The sequence below is a fragment of the Crinia signifera genome, chromosome 11, assembly GCF_055691185.1.
Source record: "Crinia signifera chromosome 11, ASM5569118v1, whole genome shotgun sequence".
Taxonomy (NCBI): Eukaryota; Metazoa; Chordata; class Amphibia; order Anura; family Myobatrachidae; genus Crinia; species Crinia signifera.
In genome coordinates this window covers 78,541,918-78,564,839 of record NC_139227.1, presented here as the reverse complement: position 1 = coordinate 78,564,839, position 22,922 = coordinate 78,541,918, and the positions used below count along the sequence as shown (strand labels likewise).

General features: G+C 36.7%; 27 non-coding genes across 27 annotated transcripts; all 27 read right to left on the bottom strand.

The window, feature by feature from the left end:
- Positions 1–243: 243 nt before the first annotated feature.
- TRNAT-UGU (transfer RNA threonine (anticodon UGU)) lies at positions 244–316 on the bottom strand. Its single transcript has one exon. It is a non-coding gene; the product is annotated as a tRNA-Thr (tRNA).
- A 298-nt stretch (positions 317–614) lies between these two features.
- On the bottom strand, positions 615–687 carry TRNAT-CGU (transfer RNA threonine (anticodon CGU)). The gene has a single exon. It is a non-coding gene; the product is annotated as a tRNA-Thr (tRNA).
- A 290-nt stretch (positions 688–977) lies between these two features.
- TRNAT-UGU (transfer RNA threonine (anticodon UGU)) lies at positions 978–1,050 on the bottom strand. Its single transcript has one exon. It is a non-coding gene; the product is annotated as a tRNA-Thr (tRNA).
- Positions 1,051–1,348: 298 nt separating this feature from the next.
- TRNAT-CGU (transfer RNA threonine (anticodon CGU)) lies at positions 1,349–1,421 on the bottom strand. Its single transcript has one exon. It is a non-coding gene; the product is annotated as a tRNA-Thr (tRNA).
- A 291-nt stretch (positions 1,422–1,712) lies between these two features.
- On the bottom strand, positions 1,713–1,785 carry TRNAT-UGU (transfer RNA threonine (anticodon UGU)). Its single transcript has one exon. It is a non-coding gene; the product is annotated as a tRNA-Thr (tRNA).
- A 298-nt stretch (positions 1,786–2,083) lies between these two features.
- On the bottom strand, positions 2,084–2,156 carry TRNAT-CGU (transfer RNA threonine (anticodon CGU)). The gene has a single exon. It is a non-coding gene; the product is annotated as a tRNA-Thr (tRNA).
- A 297-nt stretch (positions 2,157–2,453) lies between these two features.
- Positions 2,454–2,526, bottom strand: TRNAT-CGU (transfer RNA threonine (anticodon CGU)). Its single transcript has one exon. It is a non-coding gene; the product is annotated as a tRNA-Thr (tRNA).
- Positions 2,527–2,817: 291 nt separating this feature from the next.
- On the bottom strand, positions 2,818–2,890 carry TRNAT-UGU (transfer RNA threonine (anticodon UGU)). Its single transcript has one exon. It is a non-coding gene; the product is annotated as a tRNA-Thr (tRNA).
- A 298-nt stretch (positions 2,891–3,188) lies between these two features.
- Positions 3,189–3,261, bottom strand: TRNAT-CGU (transfer RNA threonine (anticodon CGU)). Its single transcript has one exon. It is a non-coding gene; the product is annotated as a tRNA-Thr (tRNA).
- Positions 3,262–4,607: 1,346 nt separating this feature from the next.
- TRNAT-UGU (transfer RNA threonine (anticodon UGU)) lies at positions 4,608–4,680 on the bottom strand. The gene has a single exon. It is a non-coding gene; the product is annotated as a tRNA-Thr (tRNA).
- A 298-nt stretch (positions 4,681–4,978) lies between these two features.
- On the bottom strand, positions 4,979–5,051 carry TRNAT-CGU (transfer RNA threonine (anticodon CGU)). Its single transcript has one exon. It is a non-coding gene; the product is annotated as a tRNA-Thr (tRNA).
- A 1,726-nt stretch (positions 5,052–6,777) lies between these two features.
- On the bottom strand, positions 6,778–6,850 carry TRNAT-CGU (transfer RNA threonine (anticodon CGU)). The gene has a single exon. It is a non-coding gene; the product is annotated as a tRNA-Thr (tRNA).
- A 1,353-nt stretch (positions 6,851–8,203) lies between these two features.
- Positions 8,204–8,276, bottom strand: TRNAT-UGU (transfer RNA threonine (anticodon UGU)). Its single transcript has one exon. It is a non-coding gene; the product is annotated as a tRNA-Thr (tRNA).
- Positions 8,277–8,574: 298 nt separating this feature from the next.
- On the bottom strand, positions 8,575–8,647 carry TRNAT-CGU (transfer RNA threonine (anticodon CGU)). Its single transcript has one exon. It is a non-coding gene; the product is annotated as a tRNA-Thr (tRNA).
- A 1,726-nt stretch (positions 8,648–10,373) lies between these two features.
- TRNAT-CGU (transfer RNA threonine (anticodon CGU)) lies at positions 10,374–10,446 on the bottom strand. Its single transcript has one exon. It is a non-coding gene; the product is annotated as a tRNA-Thr (tRNA).
- Positions 10,447–12,134: 1,688 nt separating this feature from the next.
- On the bottom strand, positions 12,135–12,207 carry TRNAT-CGU (transfer RNA threonine (anticodon CGU)). Its single transcript has one exon. It is a non-coding gene; the product is annotated as a tRNA-Thr (tRNA).
- Positions 12,208–13,541: 1,334 nt separating this feature from the next.
- On the bottom strand, positions 13,542–13,614 carry TRNAT-UGU (transfer RNA threonine (anticodon UGU)). Its single transcript has one exon. It is a non-coding gene; the product is annotated as a tRNA-Thr (tRNA).
- A 298-nt stretch (positions 13,615–13,912) lies between these two features.
- TRNAT-CGU (transfer RNA threonine (anticodon CGU)) lies at positions 13,913–13,985 on the bottom strand. The gene has a single exon. It is a non-coding gene; the product is annotated as a tRNA-Thr (tRNA).
- Positions 13,986–15,326: 1,341 nt separating this feature from the next.
- On the bottom strand, positions 15,327–15,399 carry TRNAT-UGU (transfer RNA threonine (anticodon UGU)). Its single transcript has one exon. It is a non-coding gene; the product is annotated as a tRNA-Thr (tRNA).
- A 298-nt stretch (positions 15,400–15,697) lies between these two features.
- On the bottom strand, positions 15,698–15,770 carry TRNAT-CGU (transfer RNA threonine (anticodon CGU)). The gene has a single exon. It is a non-coding gene; the product is annotated as a tRNA-Thr (tRNA).
- Positions 15,771–17,116: 1,346 nt separating this feature from the next.
- TRNAT-CGU (transfer RNA threonine (anticodon CGU)) lies at positions 17,117–17,189 on the bottom strand. The gene has a single exon. It is a non-coding gene; the product is annotated as a tRNA-Thr (tRNA).
- A 1,346-nt stretch (positions 17,190–18,535) lies between these two features.
- On the bottom strand, positions 18,536–18,608 carry TRNAT-UGU (transfer RNA threonine (anticodon UGU)). The gene has a single exon. It is a non-coding gene; the product is annotated as a tRNA-Thr (tRNA).
- A 299-nt stretch (positions 18,609–18,907) lies between these two features.
- Positions 18,908–18,980, bottom strand: TRNAT-CGU (transfer RNA threonine (anticodon CGU)). The gene has a single exon. It is a non-coding gene; the product is annotated as a tRNA-Thr (tRNA).
- Positions 18,981–20,326: 1,346 nt separating this feature from the next.
- Positions 20,327–20,399, bottom strand: TRNAT-UGU (transfer RNA threonine (anticodon UGU)). The gene has a single exon. It is a non-coding gene; the product is annotated as a tRNA-Thr (tRNA).
- Positions 20,400–20,698: 299 nt separating this feature from the next.
- On the bottom strand, positions 20,699–20,771 carry TRNAT-CGU (transfer RNA threonine (anticodon CGU)). Its single transcript has one exon. It is a non-coding gene; the product is annotated as a tRNA-Thr (tRNA).
- Positions 20,772–22,118: 1,347 nt separating this feature from the next.
- On the bottom strand, positions 22,119–22,191 carry TRNAT-UGU (transfer RNA threonine (anticodon UGU)). The gene has a single exon. It is a non-coding gene; the product is annotated as a tRNA-Thr (tRNA).
- Positions 22,192–22,489: 298 nt separating this feature from the next.
- On the bottom strand, positions 22,490–22,562 carry TRNAT-CGU (transfer RNA threonine (anticodon CGU)). Its single transcript has one exon. It is a non-coding gene; the product is annotated as a tRNA-Thr (tRNA).
- Positions 22,563–22,922: the final 360 nt, after the last annotated feature.

The following is a 22,922-nucleotide window of genomic DNA, read 5'->3' as shown; positions in this document are numbered from 1 at the left end:
ATCAAATTTGAAATTTAATTTTGGATTTTAATTTGTAGCTCCTTGACCCAATGGACACTGTTTACAAATGACTGATTCTGAATCATTTGCAATCTCCATGCTAAATGCACACATTGAACTTGAAATAGATCTTCTCACTTGAGACTTGAGAAGACCACTGTATATACTGTCATGCAAATTAAGATCACTGTACATGCTGTCATGCAAATTAAGTTTTTGTAAATGAAACAATAAAGAACTGGTAGGCCCCAGTGAGATTTGAACTCACGACCCCTGGTTTACAAGACCAGTGCTCTAACCCCTGAGCTATGAAGCCTTACATGAGAATGTATGTTTAAAAAAAAATCATGCATTTGTGGGGTTTCAAAGAAATCAAATTTGAAATTTAATTTTGGATTTTAATTTGTAGCTCCTTGACCCAATGGACACTGTTTACAAATGACTGATTCTGAATCATTTGCAATCTCCATGCTAAATGCACACATTGAACTTGAAATAGATCTTCTCACTTGAGACTTGAGAAGAACACTGTATATACTGTCATGCAAATTAAGATCACTGTACATACTGTCATGCAAATTAAGTTTTAGTAGATGTAACAATAAAGAACTGGTAGGCCCCAGTGAGATTTGAACTCACGACCCCTGGTTTACGAGACCAGTGCTCTAACCCCTGAGCTATAAAGCCTTAGATGAGAATGTTTGTTTTAAAATAATAATGCATTTGTGGGGTTTCAAAAAAATCAAATTTGAAATTTAATTTTGGATTTTAATTTGTAGCTCCTTGACCCAATGGACACTGTTTACAATTGACCGATTCTGAATCATTTGCAATCTCCATGCTAAATGCACACATTGAACTTGAAATAGATCTTCTCACTTGAGACGACCACTGTATATACTGTCATGCAAATTAAGATCACTGTACATACTGTCATGCAAATTAAGTTTTTGTAAATGTAACAATAAAGAACTGGTAGGCCCCAGTGAGATTTGAACTCACGACCCCTGGTTTACAAGACCAGTGCTCTAACCCCTGAGCTATGAAGCCTTACATAAGCATGTATGTTTAAAAAAAAATCATGCATTTGTGGGGTTTCAAAGAAATCAAATTTGAAATTTAATTTTGGATTTTAATTTGTAGCTCCTTGACCCAATGGACACTGTTTACAAATGACTGATTCTGAATCATTTGCAATCTCCATGCTAAATGCACACATTGAACGTGAAATAGATCTTCTCACTTGAGACTTGAGAAGAACACTGTATATACTGTCATGCAAATTAAGATCACTGTACATACTGTCATGCAAATTAAGTTTTAGTAGATGTAACAATAAAGAACTGGTAGGCCCCAGTGAGATTTGAACTCACGACCCCTGGTTTACGAGACCAGTGCTCTAACCCCTGAGCTATAAAGCCTTACATGAGAACGTTTGTTTTAAAAAAAATAATGCATTTGTGGGGTTTCAAAAAAATCAAATTTGAAATTTAATTTTGGATTTGAATTTGTAGCTCTTTGACCCAATGGACACTGTTTACAAATGGCCGATTCTGAATCATTTGCAATCTCCATGCTAAATGCACACATTGAACTTGAAATAGATCTTCTCACTTGAGACGACCACTGTATATACTGTCATGCAAATTAAGATCACTGTACATGCTGTCATGCAAATTAAGTTTTAGTAGATGTAACAATAAAGTACTGGTAGGCCCCAGTGAGATTTGAACTCACGAACCCTGGTTTACAAGACCAGTGCTCTAACCCCTGAGCTATGAAGCCTTACATGAGAATGTATGTTTAAAAAAAAATCATGCATTTGTGAGGTTTCAAAGAAATCAAATTTGAAATTTAATTTTGGATTTTAATTTGTAGCTCCTTGACCCAATGGACACTGTTTACAAATGACTGATTCTGAATCATTTGCAATCTCCATGCTAAATGCACACATTGAACTTGAAATAGATCTTCTCACTTGAGACTTGAGAAGACCACTGTATATACTGTCATGCAAATTAAGATCACTGTACATGCTGTCATGCAAATTAAGTTTTTGTAAATGAAACAATAAAGAACTGGAAGGCCCCAGTGAGACTTGAACTCACGACCCCTGGTTTACGAGACCAGTGCTCTAACCCCTGAGCTATGAAGCCTTACATGAGAATGTATGTTTAAAAAAAATCATGCATTTGTGGGGTTTCAAAGAATTCAAATTTGAAATGTAATTTTTGATTTTAATTTGTAGCTCTTTGACCCAATGGACACTGTTTACAATTGACCGATTCTGAATCATTTGCAATTTACATGCTAAAAGCACACATTGAACTTGAAATAGATCTTCTCACTTGAGACTTGAGAAGACCACTGTATATACTGTCATGCAAATTAAGATCACTGTACATGCTGTCATGCAAATTAAGTTTTTGTAAATGAAACAGTAAAGAACTGGTAGGCCCCAGTGAGATTTGAACTCACGACCCCTGGTTTACGAGACCAGTGCTCTAACCCCTGAGCTATAAAGCCTTACATGAGAATGTTTGTTTTAAAAAAAATAATGCATTTGTGGGGTTTCAAAAAAATCAAATTTGAAATTTAATTTTGGATTTTAATTTGTAGCTCCTTGACCCAATGGACACTGTTTACAATTGACCGATTCTGAATCATTTGCAATCTCCATGCTAAATGCACACATTGAACTTGAAATAGATCTTCTCACTTGAGACGACCACTGTATATACTGTCATGCAAATTAAGATCACTGTACATACTGTCATGCAAATTAAGTTTTTGTAAATGTAACAATAAAGAACTGGTAGGCCCCAGTGAGATTTGAACTCACGACCCCTGGTTTACAAGACCAGTGCTCTAACCCCTGAGCTATGAAGCCTTACATGAGAATGTATGTTTAAAAAAAAATCATGCATTTGTGGGGTTTCAAAGAAATCAAATTTGAAATTTAATTTTGGATTTTAATTTGTAGCTCCTTGACCCAATGGACACTGTTTACAAATGACTGATTCTGAATCATTTGCAATCTCCATGCTAAATGCACACATTGAACTTGAAATAGATCTTCTCACTTGAGACTTGAGAAGACCACTGTATATACTGTCATGCAAATTAAGATCACTGTACATGCTGTCATGCAAATTAAGTTTTTGTAAATGAAACAATAAAGAACTGGAAGGCCCCAGTGAGACTTGAACTCACGACCCCTGGTTTACGAGACCAGTGCTCTAACCCCTGAGCTATGGAGCCATGGAGGTGCATTAATTTCTAGACATATATGGTGTCTGTGTACTGGAGGAACATAATCAATTGCAAATTGTACATTTTTTGGCAATTCATGCCAATGTACAATTTTTTCAAATGAAACTCTATGATATATTTCCACTGAGAGTGTTCAAGAAATATTATTATTCTGTATTTAGTGCCACAAGGGATCTGCATTGTCCATTTACAGAGCACATAAACAAATTTGCAAAAAACAAAACAGTAAAGAGTCTTGGAGGCATGAGTGGTAGAAAGTAAGCAATTGGCAGGAGTGGTAATGAGAAAATGTGGGAATTTAAAGGGAGATAAGGTCATAGATGTAAATGGGAGAGGAGAAAGTGAGAACTAGAAGAGTCTGTAGTGCCATCAATATATAATGCAGTTGTGGAAGATGACGCAGTGTGGAGGGTGGTAAGATAATCAGGTCAGTCTTAGACGTGTTTAGTTTCACAAAGCGCTGGGACATCCAATAAGAGATAGCTGATAGACTGGTGGAGATACGAGTGAGTAAAAGTCTGGGGAGACAAGGTAGATTTGAGTATCAGCAGCAAAAAGATGATATTGTCAGTCAAAAAAGCTAATGAGCTCAACTAAAGAGGATGCATACAAAAAGAAAAGGAGAGGACAAAGAAAAGAACCTTGAGGGAAATATACTATTAGTGGAAGAGGGGTGAGGTAGAGTCCTGAGAGGAGACAGATAGGCAATGGACAGATAGGTAGGAAGAGGTTGTAAACAATGAGCTCAAGGAGTTTGGATGCATAGCTATGCTTGGGGCATGCATAGAATTGGTTGAACAATAAAGATATGAGACATGCAATTGAAAACAGTCAGAAAAATAGAATGAACGTCTTAAGTGATGCTCCAAATTGACTATCAAAGTATGTGAACAAATTGAAATAGATCTCTTTATTTTCGACTTGATGAAACTACTTTACATATGGTCATGCAAATTAATTTTTAGTAGCTGTAACAATAAAAAACTGGTAGGCCCCAGTGAGATTTGAACTCACTCTAACCCCTGAGCTATGAAGCCTTACATGAGAATGTATGTTTAAAAAAAATCATGCATTTGTGGGGTTTCAAAGAAATCAAATTTGAAATTTAATTTTTGATTTTAATTTGTAGCTCTTTGACCCAATGGACACTGTTTACAAATGGCCTATTCTGAATCATTTGCAATCTCCATGCTAAATGCACACATTGAACTTGAAATAGATCTTCTCACTTGAGACTTGAGAATAACACTGCATATACTGTCATGCAAATTAAGATCACTGTACATGCTGTCATGCAAATTAAGTTTTAGTAGAAGTAACAATCAAGAACTGGTAGGCCCCAGTGAGATTTGAACTCACGACCCCTGGTTTACAAGGCCAGTGCTCTAACCCCTGAGCTATGAAGCCTTACATGAGAATGTATGTTTAAAAAAAAATCATGCATTTGTGGGGTTTCAAAGAAATCAAATTTGAAATTTAATTTTGGATTTTAATTTGTAGCTCTTTGACCCAATGGACACTGTTTACAAATGGCCGATTCTGAATCATTTGTAATCTCAATGCTAAATGCACACATTGAACTTGAAATAGATCTTCTCACTTGAGACTTGAGAAGACCACTGTATATACTGTCATGCAAATTAAGATCACTGTACATGCTGTCATGCAAATTAAGTTTTTGTAAATGAAACAATAAAGAACTGGAAGGCCCCAGTGAGACTTGAACTCACGACCCCTAGTTTACGAGACCAGTGCTCTAACCCCTGAGCTATGGAGCCATGGAGGTGCATTAATTTCTAGACATATATGGTCTCTGTGTACTGGAGGAACATAATCAATTGCAAATTGTACATTTTTTGGCAATTCATGCCAATGTACACTTTTTTCAAATGAAACTCTATGATATATTTCCAATGAGAGTGTTTAAGAAATATTATTATTCTGTATTTAGTGCCACAAGGGATCTGCGTTGTCCAATTACAGAGCACATAAACAAATTTGCAAAAAACAAAACAGTAAAGAGTCTTGGAGGCATGAGTGGTAGAAAGTAAGGAATTGGCAGGAGTGGTAATGAGAAAATGTGGGAATTTAAAGGGAGATAAGGTCATAGATGTAAATGGGAGAGGAGAAAGTGAGAAAGGAGAACTAGAAGAGTCTGTAGTGCCATCAATATATAATGCAGTTGTGGAAGATGACGCAGTGTGGAGGGTGGTAAGATAATCAGGTCAGTCTTAGACGTGTTTAGTTTCACAAAGCGCAGGGACATCCAAGAAGAGATAGCTGATAGACTGGTAGAGATACGAGTGAGTAAAAGTCTGGGGAGACAAGGTGGATTTGAGTATCAGCAGCAAAAAGATGATATTGTCAGTCAAAAAAGCTAATGAGCTCAACTAAAGAGGATGCATACAAAAAGAAAAGGAGAGGACAAAGAAAAGAACCTTGCGGGAAACATACTATTAGTGGAAGAGGGGTGAGGTAGAGTCCTGAGAGGAGACAGATAGGCAATGGACAGATAGGTAGGAAGAGGTTGTAAACAATGAGCTCAAGGAGTTTGGATGCATAGCTATGCTTAGGGCATGCATAGAATTGGTTGAACAATAAAGATATGAGACATGCAATTGAAAACAGTCAGAAAAATAGAATGAACGTCTTAAGTGATGCTCCAAATTGACTATCAAAGTATGTGAACAAATTGAAATAGATCTCTTTACTTTTGACTTGATGAAACTACTTTACATATGGTCATGCAAATTAATTTTTAGTAGCTGTAACAATAAAGAACTGGTAGGCCCCAGTGAGATTTGAACTCACTCTAACCCCTGAGCTATGAAGCCTTACATGAGAATGTATGTTTAAAAAAAAATCATGCATTTGTGGGGTTTCAAAGAAATCAAATTTGAAATTTAATTTTGGATTTTAATTTGTAGCTCCTTGACCCAATGGACACTGTTTACAAATGACTGATTCTGAATCATTGGTAATCTCCATGCTAAATGCACACATTGAACTTGAAATAGATCTTCTCACTTGAGACTTGAGAAGAACACTGTATATACTGTCATGCAAATTAAGATCACTGTACATACTGTAATGCAAATTAAGTTTTAGTAGATGTAACAATAAAGAACTGGTAGGCCCCAGTGAGATTTGATCACACGACCCCTGGTTTACAAGACCAGTGCTCTAACCCCTGAGCTATGAAGCTTTACACGAGAATGTATGTTTAAAAAAAAAATCATGCATTTGTGGGGTTTCAAAGAAATCAAATTTGAAATTTAATTTTGGATTTTAATTTGTAGCTCCTTGACCCAATGGACACTGTTTACAAATGACTGATTCTGAATCATTTGCAATCTCCATGCTAAATGCACACATTGAACTTGAAATAGATCTTCTCACTTGAGACTTGAGAAGACCACTGTATATACTGTCATGCAAATTAAGATCACTGTACATGCTGTCATGCAAATTAAGTTTTTGTAAATGAAACAATAAAGAACTGGAAGGCCCCAGTGAGACTTGAACTCACGACCCCTGGTTTACGAGACCAGTGCTCTAACCCCTAAACTATGGAGCCATGGAGGTGCAATAATTTCTAGACATATATGGTGTCTGTGTACTGGAGGAACATAATCAATTGCAAATTGTACATTTTTTGGCAATTCATGCCAATGTACACTTTTTTCAAATGAAACTCTATGATATATTTCCACTGAGAGTGTTCAAGAAATATTATTATTCTGTATTTAGTGCCACAAGGGATCTGCATTGTCCATTTACAGAGCACATAAACAAATTTGCAAAAAACAAAACAGTAAAGAGTCTTGGAGGCATGAGTGGTAGAAAGTAAGCAATTGGCAGGAGTGGTAATGAGAAAATGTGGGAATTTAAAGGGAGATAAGGTCATAGATGTAAATGGGAGAGGAGAAAGTGAGAAAGGAGAACTAGAAGAGTCTGTAGTGCCATCAATATATAATGCAGTTGTGGAAGATGACGCAGTGTGGAGGGTGGTAAGATAATCAGGTCAGTCTTAGACGTGTTTAGTTTCACAAAGCGCTGGGACATCCAATAAGAGATAGCTGATAGACTGGTGGAGATACGAGTGAGTAAAAGTCTGGGGAGACAAGGTAGATTTGAGTATCAGCAGCAAAAAGATGATATTGTCAGTCAAAAAAGCTAATGAGCTCAACTAAAGAGGATGCATACAAAAAGAAAAGGAGAGGACAAAGAAAAGAACCTTGAGGGAAATATACTATTAGTGGAAGAGGGGTGAGGTAGAGTCCTGAGAGGAGACAGATAGGCAATGGACAGATAGGTAGGAAGAGGTTGTAAACAATGAGCTCAAGGAGTTTGGATGCATAGCTATGCTTGGGGCATGCATAGAATTGGTTGAACAATAAAGATATGAGACATGCAATTGAAAACAGTCAGAAAAATAGAATGAACGTCTTAAGTGATGCTCCAAATTGACTATCAAAGTATGTGAACAAATTGAAATAGATCTCTTTATTTTCGACTTGATGAAACTACTTTACATATGGTCATGCAAATTAATTTTTAGTAGCTGTAACAATAAAAAACTGGTAGGCCCCAGTGAGATTTGAACTCACTCTAACCCCTGAGCTATGAAGCCTTACATGAGAATGTATGTTTAAAAAAAATCATGCATTTGTGGGGTTTCAAAGAAATCAAATTTGAAATTTAATTTTTGATTTTAATTTGTAGCTCTTTGACCCAATGGACACTGTTTACAAATGGCCTATTCTGAATCATTTGCAATCTCCATGCTAAATGCACACATTGAACTTGAAATAGATCTTCTCACTTGAGACTTGAGAATAACACTGCATATACTGTCATGCAAATTAAGATCACTGTACATGCTGTCATGCAAATTAAGTTTTAGTAGAAGTAACAATCAAGAACTGGTAGGCCCCAGTGAGATTTGAACTCACGACCCCTGGTTTACAAGGCCAGTGCTCTAACCCCTGAGCTATGAAGCCTTACATGAGAATGTATGTTTAAAAAAAAATCATGCATTTGTGGGGTTTCAAAGAAATCAAATTTGAAATTTAATTTTGGATTTTAATTTGTAGCTCTTTGACCCAATGGACACTGTTTACAAATGGCCGATTCTGAATCATTTGTAATCTCAATGCTAAATGCACACATTGAACTTGAAATAGATCTTCTCACTTGAGACTTGAGAAGACCACTGTATATACTGTCATGCAAATTAAGATCACTGTACATGCTGTCATGCAAATTAAGTTTTTGTAAATGAAACAATAAAGAACTGGAAGGCCCCAGTGAGACTTGAACTCACGACCCCTAGTTTACGAGACCAGTGCTCTAACCCCTGAGCTATGGAGCCATGGAGGTGCATTAATTTCTAGACATATATGGTCTCTGTGTACTGGAGGAACATAATCAATTGCAAATTGTACATTTTTTGGCAATTCATGCCAATGTACACTTTTTTCAAATGAAACTCTATGATATATTTCCAATGAGAGTGTTTAAGAAATATTATTATTCTGTATTTAGTGCCACAAGGGATCTGCGTTGTCCAATTACAGAGCACATAAACAAATTTGCAAAAAACAAAACAGTAAAGAGTCTTGGAGGCATGAGTGGTAGAAAGTAAGCAATTGGCAGGAGTGGTAATGAGAAAATGTGGGAATTTAAAGGGAGATAAGGTCATAGATGTAAATGGGAGAGGAGAAAGTGAGAAAGGAGAACTAGAAGAGTCTGTAGTGCCATCAATATATAATGCAGTTGTGGAAGATGACGCAGTGTGGAGGGTGGTAAGATAATCAGGTCAGTCTTAGACGTGTTTAGTTTCACAAAGCGCAGGGACATCCAAGAAGAGATAGCTGATAGACTGGTAGAGATACGAGTGAGTAAAAGTCTGGGGAGACAAGGTGGATTTGAGTATCAGCAGCAAAAAGATGATATTGTCAGTCAAAAAAGCTAATGAGCTCAACTAAAGAGGATGCATACAAAAAGAAAAGGAGAGGACAAAGAAAAGAACCTTGCGGGAAACATACTATTAGTGGAAGAGGGGTGAGGTAGAGTCCTGAGAGGAGACAGATAGGCAATGGACAGATAGGTAGGAAGAGGTTGTAAACAATGAGCTCAAGGAGTTTGGATGCATAGCTATGCTTAGGGCATGCATAGAATTGGTTGAACAATAAAGATATGAGACATGCAATTGAAAACAGTCAGAAAAATAGAATGAACGTCTTAAGTGATGCTCCAAATTGACTATCAAAGTATGTGAACAAATTGAAATAGATCTCTTTACTTTTGACTTGATGAAACTACTTTACATATGGTCATGCAAATTAATTTTTAGTAGCTGTAACAATAAAGAACTGGTAGGCCCCAGTGAGATTTGAACTCACTCTAACCCCTGAGCTATGAAGCCTTACATGAGAATGTATGTTTAAAAAAAAATCATGCATTTGTGGGGTTTCAAAGAAATCAAATTTGAAATTTAATTTTGGATTTTAATTTGTAGCTCCTTGACCCAATGGACACTGTTTACAAATGACTGATTCTGAATCATTGGTAATCTCCATGCTAAATGCACACATTGAACTTGAAATAGATCTTCTCACTTGAGACTTGAAAAGAACACTGTATATACTGTCATGCAAATTAAGATCACTGTACATACTGTCATGCAAATTAAGTTTTAGTAGATGTAACAATAAAGAACTGGTAGGCCCCAGTGAGATTTGATCACACGACCCCTGGTTTACAAGACCAGTGCTCTAACCCCTGAGCTATGAAGCTTTACACGAGAATGTATGTTTAAAAAAAAAATCATGCATTTGTGGGGTTTCAAAGAAATCAAATTTGAAATTTAATTTTGGATTTTAATTTGTAGCTCCTTGACCCAATGGACACTGTTTACAAATGACTGATTCTGAATCATTTGCAATCTCCATGCTAAATGCACACATTGAACTTGAAATAGATCTTCTCACTTGAGACTTGAGAAGACCACTGTATATACTGTCATGCAAATTAAGATCACTGTACATGCTGTCATGCAAATTAAGTTTTTGTAAATGAAACAATAAAGAACTGGAAGGCCCCAGTGAGACTTGAACTCACGACCCCTGGTTTACGAGACCAGTGCTCTAACCCCTAAACTATGGAGCCATGGAGGTGCAATAATTTCTAGACATATATGGTGTCTGTGTACTGGAGGAACATAATCAATTGCAAATTGTACATTTTTTGGCAATTCATGCCAATGTACACTTTTTTCAAATGAAACTCTATGATATATTTCCAATGAGAGTGTTTAAGAAATATTATTATTCTGTATTTAGTGCCACAAGGGATCTGCGTTGTCCAATTACGGAGCACATAAACAAATTTGCAAAAAAACAAAACAGTAAAGAGTCTTGGTGGCATGAGTGGTAGAAAGTAAGCAATTGGCAGGAGTGGTAATGAGAACATGTGAGAATTTAAAGGGAGATAAGGTCATAGATGTAAATGGGAGAGGAGAAAGTGAGAAAGGAGAACTAGGAGAGTCTGTAGTGCCATCAATATATAATGCAGTTGTGGAAGATGACGCAGTGTGGAGGGTGGTAAGATAATCAGGTCAGTCTTAGACGTGTTTAGTTTCACAAAGCGCAGGGACATCCAAGAAGAGATAGCTGATAGACTGGTAGAGATACGAGTGAGTAAAAGTCTGGGGAGACAAGGTAGATTTGAGTATCAGCAGCAAAAAGATGATATTGTCAGTCAAAAAAGTTAATGAGCTCAACTAAAGAGGATGCATACAAAAAGAAAAGGAGAGGACAAAGAAAAGAACCTTGCGGGAAACATACTATTAGTGGAAGAGGGGTGAGGTAGAGTCCTGAGAGGAGACAGATAGGCAATGGACAGATAGGTAGGAAGAGGTTGTAAACAATGAGCTCAAGGAGTTTGGATGCATAGCTATGCTTGGGGCATGCATAGAATTGGTTGAACAAAAAGATATGAGACATGCAATTGAAAACAGTCAGAAAAATAGAATGAACGTCTTAAGTGATGCTTCAAATTGACTATCAAAGTATGTGAACAAATTGAAATAGATCTCTTTACTTTCGACTTGATGAAACTACTTTACATATGGTCATGCAAATTAATTTTTAGTAGCTGTAACAATAAAGAACTGGTAGGCCCCAGTGAGATTTGAACTCACTCTAACCCCTGAGCTATGAAGCCTTACATGAGAATGTAGGTTTAAAAAAAAAACATGCATTTGTGGGGTTTTAAAGAAATCAAATTTGAAATTTAATTTTTGATTTTAATTTGTAGCTCTTTGACCCAATGGACACTGTTTACAAATGGCCGATTCAGAATCATTTGCAATCTCCATGCTAAATGCACACATTGAACTTGAAATAGATCTTCTCACTTGAGACGACCACTGTATATACCGTCATGCAAATTAAGATGACATGCTGTCATGCAAATTAAGTTTTAGTAGATGTAACAATAAAGAACTGGTAGGCCCCAGTGAGATTTGAACTCACTCTAACCCCTGAGCTATGGAGCCTTACATGAGAATGTATGTTTAAAAAAAAATCATGCATTTGTGGGGTTTCAAAGAAATCAAATTTGAAATTTAATTTTGGATTTTAATTTGTAGCTCCTTGACCCAATGGACACTGTTTACAAATGACTGATTCTGAATCATTTGTAATCTCCATGCTAAATGCACACATTGAACTTAAAATAGATCTTCTCACTTGAGACTTGAGAAGACCACTGTATATACTGTCATGCAAATTAAGATCACTGTACATGCTGTCATGCAAATTAAGTTTTTGTAAATGAAACAATAAAGAACTGGAAGGCCCCAGTGAGACTTGAACTCACGACCCCTGGTTTACGAGACCAGTGCTCTAACCCCTGAGCTATGGAGCCATGGAGGTGCATTAATTTCTTGACATATATGGTGTCTGTGTACTGGAGGAACATAATCAATTGCAAATTGTACATTTTTTGGCAATTCATGCCAATGTACACTTTTTTCAAATGAAACTCTATGATATATTTCCAATGAGAGTGTTTAAGAAATATTATTATTCTGTATTTAGTGCCACAAGGGATCTGCGTTGTCCAATTACAGAGCACATAAACAAATTTGCACAAAACAGTAAAGAGTCTTGGAGGCATGAGTGGTAGAAAGTAAGCAATTGGCAGGAGTGGTAATGAGAAAATGTGGGAATTTAAAGGGAGATAAGGTCATAGATGTAAATGGGAGAGGAGAAAGTGAGAACTAGAAGAGTCTGTAGTGCCATCAATATATAATGCAGGTGTGGAAGATGACGCAGTGTGGAGGGTGGTAAGATAATCAGGTCAGTCTTAGACGTGTTTAGTTTCACAAAGCGCAGGGACATCCAAGAAGAGATAGCTGATAGACTGGTAGAGATACAAGTGAGTAAAAGTCTGGGGAGACAAGGTAGATTTGAGTATCAGCAGCAAAAAGATGATATTGTCAGTCAAAAAAGCTAATGAGCTCAACTAAAGAGGATGCATACAAAAAGAAAAGGAGAGGACAAAGAAAAGAACCTTGCGGGAAACATACTATTAGTGGAAGAGGGGTGAGGTAGAGTCCTGAGAGGAGACAGATAGGCAATGGACAGATAGGTAGGAAGAGGTTGTAAACAATGAGCTCAAGGAGTTTGGATGCATAGCTATGCTTGGGGCATGCATAGAATTGGTTGAACAAAAAGATATGAGACATGCAATTGAAAACAGTCAGAAAAATAGAATGAACGTCTTAAGTGATGCTCCAAATTGATTATCAAAGTATGTGAACAAATTGAAATAGATCTCTTTACTTTCGACTTAATGAAACTACTTTACATATGGTCATGCAAATTAATTTTTAGTAGCTGTAACAATAAAGAACTGGTAGGCCCCAGTGAGATTTGAACTCACTCTAACCCCTGAGCTATGAAGCCTTACATGAGAATGTATGTTTAAAAAAAAATCATGCATTTGTGGGGTTTCAAAGACATCAAATTTGAAATTTAATTTTTGATTTTAATTTGTAGCTCTTTGACCCAATGGACACTGTTTACAAATGGCCGATTCTGAATCATTTGCAATCTCCATGCTAAATGCAAACATTGAACTTGAAATAGATCTTCTCACTTGAGACGACCACTGTATATACTGTCATGCAAATGAAGATCACTGTACATGCTGTCATGCAAATTAAGTTTTAGTAGATGTAACAATAAAGAACTGGTAGGCCCCAGTGAGATTTGAACTCACGACCCCTGGTTTACAAGACCAGTGCTCTAACCCCTGAGCTATGAAGCCTTACATGAGAAAGTATGTTTAAAAAAAAATCATGCATTTGTGGGGTTTCAAAGAAATCAAATTTGAAATTTAATTTTGGATTTTAATTTGTAGCTCCTTGACCCAATGGACACTGTTTACAAATGACTGATTCTGAATCATTTGTAATCTCAATGCTAAATGCACACATTGAACTTGAAATAGATCTTCTCACTTGAGACTTGAGAAGACCACTGTATATACTGTCATGCAAATTAAGATCACTGTACATGCTGTCATGCAAATTAAGTTTTTGTAAATGAAACAATAAAGAACTGGAAGGCCCCAGTGAGACTTGAACTCACGACCCCTGGTTTACGAGACCAGTGCTCTAACCCCTGAGCTATGGAGCCATGGAGGTGCATTAATTTCTAGACATATATGGTGTCTGTGTACTGGAGGAACATAATCAATTGCAAATTGTACATTTTTTGGCAATTCATGCCAATGTACACTTTTATCAAATGAAACTCTATGATATATTTCCAATGAGAGTGTTTAAGAAATATTATTATTCTGTATTTAGTGCCACAAGGGATCTGCGTTGTCCAATTACAGAGCACATAAACAAATTTGCAAAAAATAAAACAGTAAAGAGTCTTGAAGGCATGAGTGGTAGAAAGTAAGCAATTGGCAGGAGTGGTAATGAGAAAATGTGGGAATTTAAAGGGAGATAAGGTCATAGATGTAAATGGGAGAGGAGAAAGTAAGAAAGGAGAACTAGAAGAGTCTGTAGTGCCATCAATATATAATGCAGTTGTAAAAGATGACGCAGTGTGGAGGGTGGTAAGATAATCAGGTCAGTCTTAGACGTGTTTAGTTTCACAAAGCGCAGGGACATCCAAGAAGAGATAGCTGATAGACTGGTAGAGATACGAGTGAGTAAAAGTCTAGGGAGACAAGGTAGATTTGAGTATCATCAGCAAAAAGATGATATTGTCAGTCAAAAAAGCTAATGAGCTCAACTAAAGAGGATGCATACAAAAAGAAAAGGAGAGGACAAAGAAAAGAACCTTGCGGGAAACATACTATTAGTGGAAGAGGGGTGAGGTAGAGTCCTGAGAGGAGACAGATAGGCAATGGACAGATAGGTAGGAAGAGGTTGTAAACAATGAGCTCAAGGAGTTTGGATGCATAGCTATGCTTGGGGCATGCATAGAATTGGTTGAACAAAAAGATATGAGACATGCAATTGAAAACAGTCAGAAAAATAGAATGAACGTCTTAAGTGATGCTCCAAATTGATTATCAAAGTATGTGAACAAATTGAAATAGATCTCTTTACTTTCGACTTAATGAAACTACTTTACATATGGTCATGCAAATTAATTTTTAGTAGCTGTAACAATAAAGAACTGGTAGGCCCCAATGAGTTTTGAACTCACTCTAACCCCTGAGCTATGAAGCCTTACATGAGAATGTATGTTTAAAAAAAAATCATGCATTTGTGGGGTTTCAAAGAAATCAAATTTGAAATTTAATTTTTGATTTTAATTTGTAGCTCTTTGACCCAATGGACACTGTTTACAAATGGCCGATTCAGAATCATTTGCAATCTCCATGCTAAATGCACACATTGAACTTGAAATAGATCTTCTCACTTGAGACGACCACTGTATATACCGTCATGCAAATTAAGATGACATGCTGTCATGCAAATTAAGTTTTAGTAGATGTAACAATAAAGAACTGGTAGGCCCCAGTGAGATTTGAACTCACGACCCCTGGTTTACAAGACCAGTGCTCTAACCCCTGAGCTATGGAGCCTTACATGAGAATGTATGTTTAAAAAAAAATCATGCATTTGTGGGGTTTCAAAGAAATCAAATTTGAAATTTAATTTTGGATTTTAATTTGTAGCTCCTTGACCCAATGGACACTGTTTACAAATGACTGATTCTGAATCATTTGTAATCTCCATGCTAAATGCACACATTGAACTTGAAATAGATCTTCTCACTTGAGACTTGAGAAGACCACTGTATATACTGTCATGCAAATTAAGATCACTGTACATGCTGTCATGCAAATTAAGTTTTTGTAAATGAAACAATAAAGAACTGGAAGGCCCCAGTGAGACTTGAACTCACGACCCCTGGTTTACGAGACCAGTGCTCTAACCCCTGAGCTATGGAGCCATGGAGGTGCATTAATTTCTTGACATATATGGTGTCTGTGTACTGGAGGAACATAATCAATTGCAAATTGTACATTTTTTGGCAATTCATGCCAATGTACACTTTTTTCAAATGAAACTCTATGATATATTTCCAATGAGAGTGTTTAAGAAATATTATTATTCTGTATTTAGTGCCACAAGGGATCTGCGTTGTCCAATTACAGAGCACATAAACAAATTTGCAAAAAACAAAACAGTAAAGAGTCTTGGAGGCATGAGTGGTAGAAAGTAAGCAATTGGCAGGAGTGGTAATGAGAAAATGTGGGAATTTAAAGGGAGATAAGGTCATAGATGTAAATGGGAGAGGAGAAAGTGAGAACTAGAAGAGTCTGTAGTGCCATCAATATATAATGCAGGTGTGGAAGATGACGCAGTGTGGAGGGTGGTAAGATAATCAGGTCAGTCTTAGACGTGTTTAGTTTCACAAAGCGCTGGGACATCCAAGAAGAGATAGCTGATAGACTGGTAGAGATACGAGTGAGTAAAAGTCTGGGGAGACAAGGTAGATTTGAGTATCAGCAGCAAAAAGATGATATTGTCAGTCAAAAAAGTTAATGAGCTCAACTAAAGAGGATGCATACAAAAAGAAAAGGAGAGGACAAAGAAAAGAACCTTGCGGGAAACATACTATTAGTGGAAGAGGGTTGAGGTAGAGTCCTGAGAGGAGACAGATAGGCAATGGACAGATAGGTAGGAAGAGGTTGTAAACAATGAGCTCAAGGAGTTTGGATGCATAGCTATGCTTGGGGCATGCATAGAATTGGTTGAACAAAAAGATATGAGACATGCAATTGAAAACAGTCAGAAAAATAGAATGAACGTCTTAAGTGATGCTCCAAATTGACTATCAAAGTATGTGAACAAATTGAAATAGATCTCTTTACTTTTGACTTGATGAAACTACTTTACATATGGTCATGCAAATTAATTTTTAGTAGCTGTAACAATAAAGAACTGGTAGGCCCCAGTGAGATTTGAACTCACTCTAACCCCTGAGCTATGAAGCCTTACATGAGAATGTATGTTTAAAAAAAAATCATGCATTTGTGGGGTTTCAAAGAAATCAAATTTGAAATTTAATTTTTGATTTTAATTTGTAGCTCTTTGACCCAATGGACACTGTTTACAAATGGCCGATTCTGAATCATTTGTAATCTCAATGCTAAATGCACACATTGAACTTGAAATAGATCTTCTCACTTGAGACTTGAGAAGACCACTGTATATACTGTCATGCAAATTAAGATCACTGTACATGCTGTCATGCAAATTAAGTTTTTGTAAATGAAACAATAAAGAACTGGAAGGCCCCAGTGAGACTTGAACTCACGACCCCTAGTTTACGAGACCAGTGCTCTAACCCCTGAGCTATGGAGCCATGGAGGTGCATTAATTTCTAGACATATATGGTGTCTGTGTACTGGAGGAACATAATCAATTGCAAATTGTAAATTTTTTGGCAATTCATGCCAATGTACACTTTTTTCAAATGAAACTCTATGATATATTTCCAATGAGAGTGTTTAAGAAATATTATTATTCTGTATTTAGTGCCACAAGGGATCTGCGTTGTCCAATTACAGAGCACATAAACAAATTTGCAAAAAACAAAACAGTAAAGAGTCTTGGAGGCATGAGTGGTAGAAAGTAAGCAATTGGCAGGAGTGGTAATGAGAAAATGTGGGAATTTAAAGGGAGATAAGGTCATAGATGTAAATGGGAGAGGAGAAAGTGAGAAAGGAGAACTAGAAGAGTCTGTAGTGCCATCAATATATAATGCAGTTGTGGAAGATGACGCAGTGTGGAGGGTGGTAAGATAATCAGGTCAGTCTTAGACGTGTTTAGTTTCACAAAGCGCAGGGACATCCAAGAAGAGATAGCTGATAGACTGGTAGAGATACGAGTGAGTAAAAGTCTGGGGAGACAAGGTAGATTTGAGTATCAGCAGCAAAAAGATGATATTGTCAGTCAAAAAAGCTAATGAGCTCAACTAAAGAGGATGCATACAAAAAGAAAAGGAGAGGACAAAGAAAAGAACCTTGCGGGAAACATACTATTAGTGGAAGAGGGGTGAGGTAGAGTCCTGAGAGGAGACAGATAGGCAATGGACAGATAGGTAGGAAGAGGTTGTAAACAATGAGCTCAAGGAGTTTGGATGCATAGCTATGCTTGGGGCATGCATAGAATTGGTTGAACAAAAAGATATGAGACATGCAATTGAAAACAGTCAGAAAAATAGAATGAACGTCTTAAGTGATGCTCCAAATTGATTATCAAAGTATGTGAACAAATTAAAATAGATCTCTTTACTTTCGACTTGATGAAACTACTTTACATATGGTCATGCAAATAACTTTTTAGTAGCTGTAACAATAAAGAACTGGTAGGCCCCAGTGAGATTTGAACTCACTCTAACCCCTGAGCTATGAAGCCTTACATGAGAATGTATGTTTAAAAAAAAATCATGCATTTGTGGGGTTTCAAAGAAATCAAATTTGAAATTTAATTTTTGATTTTAATTTGTAGCTCTTTGACCCAATGGACACTGTTTACAAATGGCCGAATCTGAATCATTTGCAATCTCCATGCTAAATGCACACATTGAACTTGAAATAGATCTTCTCACTTGAGACGACCACTGTATATACTGACATGCAAATGAAGATCACTGTACATGCTGTCATGCAAATTAAGTTTTAGTAGATGTAACAATAAAGAACTGGTAGGCCCCAGTGAGATTTGAACTCACGACCCCTGGTTTACAAGACCAGTGCTCTAACCCCTGAGCTATGAAGCCTTACATGAGAAAGTAAGTTTAAAAAAAAAATCATGCATTTGTGGGGTTTCAAAGAAATCAAATTTGAAATTTAATTTTGGATTTTAATTTGTAGCTCCTTGACCCAATGGACACTGTTTACAAATGACTGATTCTGAATCATTTGTAATCTCAATGCTAAATGCACACATTGAACTTGAAATAGATATTCTCACTTGAGACTTGAGAAGACCACTGTATATACTGTCATGCAAATTAAGATCACTGTACATGCTGTCATGCAAATTAAGTTTTTGTAAATGAAACAATAAAGAACTGGAAGGCCCCAGTGAGACTTGAACTCACGACCCCTGGTTTACGAGACCAGTGCTCTAACCCCTGAGCTATGGAGCCATGGAGGTGCATTAATTTCTAGACATATATGGTGTCTGTGTACTGGAGGAACATAATCAATTGCAAATTGTACATTTTTTGGCAATTCATGCCAATGTACACTTTTTTCAAATGAAACTCTATGATATATTTCCAATGAGAGTGTTTAAGAAATATTATTATTCTGTATTTAGTGCCACAAGGGATCTGCGTTGTCCAATTACAGAGCACATAAACAAATTTGCAAAAAACAAAACAGTAAAGAGTCTTGGAGGCATGAGTGGTAGAAAGTAAGCAATTGGCAGGAGTAGTAATGAGAAAATGTGGGAATTTAAAGGGAGATAAGGTCATAGATGTAAATGTGAGAGGAGAAAGTGAGAAAGGAGAACTAGAAGAGTCTGTAGTGCCATCAATATATAATGCAGTTGTGAAAGATGACGCAGTGTGGAGGGTGGTAAGATAATCAGGTCAGTCTTAGACGTGTTTAGTTTCACAAAGCGCAGGGACATCCAAGAAGAGATAGCTGATAGACTGGTAGAGATACAAGTGAGTAAAAGTCTGGGGAGACAAGGTAGATTTGAGTATCAGCAGCAAAAAGATGATATTGTCAGTCAAAAAAGCTAATGAGCTCAACTAAAGAGGATGCATACAAAAAGAAAAGGAGAGGACAAAGAAAAGAACCTTGCGGGAAACATACTATTAGTGGAAGAGGGGTGAGGTAGAGTCCTGAGAGGAGACAGATAGGCAATGGACAGATAGGTAGGAAGAGGTTGTAAACAATGAGCTCAAGGAGTTTGGATGCATAGCTATGCTTGGGGCATGCATAGAATTGGTTGAACAAAAAGATATGAGACATGCAATTGAAAACAGTCAGAAAAATAGAATGAACGTCTTAAGTGATGCTCCAAATTGATTATCAAAGTATGTGAACAAATTGAAATAGATCTCTTTACTTTCGACTTAATGAAACTACTTTACATATGGTCATGCAAATTAATTTTTAGTAGCTGTAACAATAAAGAACTGGTAGGCCCCAGTGAGATTTGAACTCACTCTAACCCCTGAGCTATGAAGCCTTACATGAGAATGTATGTTTAAAAAAAAATCATGCATTTGTGGGGTTTCAAAGACATCAAATTTGAAATTTAATTTTTGATTTTAATTTGTAGCTCTTTGACCCAATGGACACTGTTTACAAATGGCCGATTCTGAATCATTTGCAATCTCCATGCTAAATGCAAACATTGAACTTGAAATAGATCTTCTCACTTGAGACGACCACTGTATATACTGTCATGCAAATGAAGATCACTGTACATGCTGTCATGCAAATTAAGTTTTAGTAGATGTAACAATAAAGAACTGGTAGGCCCCAGTGAGATTTGAACTCACAACCCCTGGTTTACAAGACCAGTGCTCTAACCCCTGAGCTATGAAGCCTTACATGAGAAAGTATGTTTAAAAAAAAAATCATGCATTTGTGGGGTTTCAAAGAAATCAAATTTGAAATTTAATTTTGGATTTTAATTTGTAGCTCCTTGACCCAATGGACACTGTTTACAAATGACTGATTCTGAATCATTTGTAATCTCAATGCTAAATGCACACATTGAACTTGAAATAGATCTTCTCACTTGAGACTTGAGAAGACCACTGTATATACTGTCATGCAAATTAAGATCACTGTACATGCTGTCATGCAAATTAAGTTTTTGTAAATGAAACAATAAAGAACTGGAAGGCCCCAGTGAGACTTGAACTCACGACCCCTGGTTTACGAGACCAGTGCTCTAACCCCTGAGCTATGGAGCCATGGAGGTGCATTAATTTCTAGACATATATGGTGTCTGTGTACTGGAGGAACATAATCAATTGCAAATTGTACATTTTTTGGCAATTCATGCCAATGTACACTTTTTTCAAATGAAACTCTATGATATATTTCCAATGAGAGTGTTTAAGAAATATTATTATTCTGTATTTAGTGCCACAAGGGATCTGCGTTGTCCAATTACAGAGCACATAAACAAATTTGCAAAAAATAAAACAGTAAAGAGTCTTGAAGGCATGAGTGGTAGAAAGTAAGCAATTGGCAGGAGTGGTAATGAGAAAATGTGGGAATTTAAAGGGAGATAAGGTCATAGATGTAAATGGGAGAGGAGAAAGTGAGAAAGGAGAACTAGAAGAGTCTGTAGTGCCATCAATATATAATGCAGTTGTAAAAGATGACGCAGTGTGGAGGGTGGTAAGATAATCAGGTCAGTCTTAGACGTGTTTAGTTTCACAAAGCGCAGGGACATCCAAGAAGAGATAGCTGATAGACTGGTAGAGATACGAGTGAGTAAAAGTCTAGGGAGACAAGGTAGATTTGAGTATTATCAGCAAAAAGATGATATTGTCAGTCAAAAAAGCTAATGAGCTCAACTAAAGAGGATGCATACAAAAAGAAAAGGAGAGGACAAAGAAAAGAACCTTGCGGGAAACATACTATTAGTGGAAGAGGGGTGAGGTAGAGTCCTGAGAGGAGACAGATAGGCAATGGACAGATAGGTAGGAAGAGGTTGTAAACAATGAGCTCAAGGAGTTTGGATGCATAGCTATGCTTGGGGCATGCATAGAATTGGTTGAACAATAAAGATATGAGACATGCAATTGAAAACAGTCAGAAAAATAGAATGAACGTCTTAAGTGATGCTCCAAATTGACTATCAAAGTATGTGAACAAATTAAAATAGATCTCTTTACTTTCGACTTGATGAAACTACTTTACATATGGTCATGCAAATTAATTTTTAGTAGCTGTAACAATAAAGAACTGGTAGGCCCCAGTGAGATTTGAACTCACTCTAACCCCTGAGCTATGAAGCCTTACATGAGAATGTATGTTTAAAAAAAAATCATGCATTTGTGGGGTTTCAAAGAAATCAAATTTGAAATTTAATTTTTGATTTTAATTTGTAGCTCTTTGACCCAATGGACACTGTTTACAAATGGCCGATTCTGAATCATTTGCAATCTCCATGCTAAATGCACACATTGAACTTGAAATAGATCTTCTCACTTGAGACGACCACTGTATATACTGTCATGCAAATTAAGATCACTGTACATGCTGTCATGCAAATTAAGTTTTAGTAGATGTAACAATAAAGAACTGGTAGGCCCCAGTGAGATTTGAACTCACGACCCCTGGTTTACAAGACCAGTGCTCTAACCCCTGAGCTATGAAGCCTTACATGAGAATGTATGTTTAAAAAAAAATCATGCATTTGTGGGGTTTCAAAGAAATCAAATTTGAAATTTAATTTTGGATTTTAATTTGTAGCTCCTTGACCCAATGGACACTGTTTACAAATGACTGATTCTGAATCATTTGTAATCTCCATGCTAAATGCACACATTGAACTTGAAATAGATCTTCTCACTTGAGACTTGAGAAGAACACTGTATATACTGTCATGCAAATTAAGATCACTGTACATGCTGTCATGCAAATTAAGTTTTTGCAAATGAAACAATAAAGAACTGGAAGGCCCCAGTGAGACTTGAACTCACGACCCCTGGTTTACGAGACCAGTGCTCTAACCCCTGAGCTATGGAGCCATGGAGGTACGTTAATTTCTAGACATATATGGTGTCTGTGTACTGGAGGAACATAATCAATTGCAAATTGTACATTTTTTGGCAATTCATGCCAATGTACACTTTTTTCAAATGAAACTCTATGATATATTTCCAATGAGAGTGTTTAAGAAATATTATTATTCTGTATTTAGTGCCACAAGGTATCTGCGTTGTCCAATTACAGAGCACATAAACAAATTTGCAAAAAACAAAACAGTAAAGAGTCTTGGAGGCATGAGTGGTAGAAAGTAAGCAATTGGCAGGAGTAGTAATGAGAAAATGTGGGAATTTAAAGGGAGATAAGGTCATAGATGTAAATGTGAGAGGAGAAAGTGAGAA